At 55.0% G+C, this 2367-nt stretch overlaps 1 protein-coding gene across 1 annotated transcript in view; it reads right to left on the bottom strand.

The window, feature by feature from the left end:
• Nucleotides 1–2367, bottom strand: part of CHRNB1 (cholinergic receptor nicotinic beta 1 subunit) — a gene marked incomplete in the record, with an annotated part of 12213 nt that overhangs the window by 9442 nt on the left and 404 nt on the right.

Raw genomic sequence — 2367 nt, forward strand, 5'->3', positions numbered from 1 at the left:
CAGAGAGATAGAAAGCAAGAAATCACCTCCCAGGGGGGATGGCCATGCCACAATCCCTTCTCCTCCATTCTCCTCTTGGGATCTTGGGCACGCATGCACACGCGCCCGGAGTGAGTTTAAGCCGCCGGGTCCGGGACTTGAACCACGGTCGACTACGTGGGAGTCCAGCGACATAGCCATTATGCTAACTGCTGGTCCAGGGTCTAGTGTGAAAAAGACTAGCTGTGGACACCGGGGTGGGTAGCCCATCGCTAATAAACTTGGACACGTCTCAGGTTCACATTTGTAGAATGGATGGTAGAACCCATCTTACTGACTCCCAAGAAGGGGTTGCATTGAGCATCACTGTCAGCGCATACTTACGGGCCTGTTAGAAGTTGGAAGTCATAAGGCCCAGGGACATGGAGGCCATACTCACTCACCAATGAAGGTCCCTTCGTGAATGTGGACCTCCTGGTGCTCCTGCCCTTCAGGACCTGGGCTTGTCTGCAGGCTGACCTCAGAGCTGTCATAGCTGTAAGAACTGAACACCATGGTGCAGTTCTGCCAGTCAAAGGGGAAGTACGTGACCTGGATAGAGCGGGGAGTCACTAGGACTGCCAGAGAACTGGACAGAGCTGGGGAGTTTGGAAGGGCACTGGGGATCTGGACACCCGGGAAATATGGGGTGATCAGGGGAGATCACAGGGGAGTGGGGGGTCACAGAGGAATTGAAGGGTTGCAAAAAGTGATATTTGGAAAAGGCTCGCTGAGGAAGACCGGAAGTCAAAGAATGTGTAAGAAAAAATGATGGGCAACGCAAGATCAGGAGGGTAAAGGGAAGATGCGCGACATGGGGAATAAGGCTGGAGGGAGGGGAGTCGCTGGGAAGTCAGGATATCTGAGGAGAGGGGTTTTCAAAAGCTCCTTGAGCTTCCCAGGGCGGAGCCTGGAAACCTGAATGCTGCAGCTGCTCCGATAGATGCCCGGGGGCTGCCAGCGCACGGAACCGTCAGAGGACACCACGACGTTAATGTCCAGAGCGACGTCGAAATTTCCGTCATTGCTACGAGAAAGGGATCCTCTCTTCTAGGATCAGGCCCCGCCTTCCGGAGGCCCGCCCCATCTCCCGGGCTTTGGGATGATCCTACTTGTTCAGCAGAACCACGTCAGGCAGCCACACGAATTCAGTCGTGATGCGGAGTGAGTCGATGCCATCGTGCTCGGCGGGGTCCCAGCTCAGCCTGTAGTCAGTCCACTCCTAGAGATGCAGAGGCTCAGGGACTGTCCGGGGTTGAGGGCCAGGAGGAAACTTGGGACGTGGAAAGGAAGCCCAGGAAGGGGTGCAAGGGGGGGAGCAGGGGGGCATGGGCTGTGGGCAAGGGACCGGGATTTAAGCCCCCGCTCCCCATTCACTCTCTGGGATTCACAGCAGCACTAGGTCCCAATGTTTAATCTATAAAAACGAGGCGGTTGCACCAGCCTCTAAAACAGTGGTTTTCAAACTGGAGTCTCCAAACTTTTAGTGAATGAGGAATCAATTTAGTGGCCCCAAACCAGTGTTTAAAAAACGAGAATGAAAAGTGCAGGGAATGCAGTTCTCATAGTAAAGATAGGAACTGTTTCCTGAAACTTCTGTTTCCGTTATAAATATCTTTTCTGAGATCCTGATGCAAAAAATAGTCTTACTGGGCCTGACATTCGAGGAAATACTAAAGGCGGTAGAACGCTCTTTCCCACCCCAAGTGGTCTCCGTACCAGGTCTAAGTACACCTTTGTGCTCAACTCTTCATCTTTCTCGTTCTAGAAGGGAAAAATGTAAGGGTAGAGGTGAAGTGGGTGGACCCAAATGAGAGGGCTCGGTAGATCATCCGCTCCCTGGAAACTCCGCCCGCTTATTCTTCTGAGCTACGTTTGGCTCCCAGCCCCACATCATAGAAGCTACGTCAGTTTAAGCCCCGCCTCTATTCAAAAATCACCCTTTCCTGCTGTCCACAAGTCTAGCCGTGAGCCCACCCCCGCCTAGTCCTCCGCCAGGTTCAGCCCCGGGCCCCGCCCACATCTCCTAATCCACTCGGCCCTGAACTACCGCGGGCCGCTGTTTATGGACCCAGATGAGCACCAAGCCCCGCCCACCCTGCAATAACCTTATGTGGCCCCGCCCTAAGGCCCGCCCCCAGGCTAGTTTATCGGCCTCAGCTCCACTCCAAGATCCGCCCACAGGCCAGTTCACCGCGGCCTGGCCAACAGGCACTCCCATGGCTTGTCCATTGGTCAGGTTTCCATCCAATCTCCGCTCCAGGGCTGTCCATCTCTCAGCCCGGCCTCACCCCAGGCCCCACCCAAGTCTGTCCAACGGTCCAGACTTGCCTAACGACACGCCCCCCA

The sequence above is a fragment of the Tupaia chinensis genome, unplaced genomic scaffold (genome assembly GCF_000334495.1).
Source record: "Tupaia chinensis unplaced genomic scaffold, TupChi_1.0 Scaffold000330_1, whole genome shotgun sequence".
Classification (NCBI taxonomy): domain Eukaryota; kingdom Metazoa; phylum Chordata; class Mammalia; order Scandentia; family Tupaiidae; genus Tupaia; species Tupaia belangeri.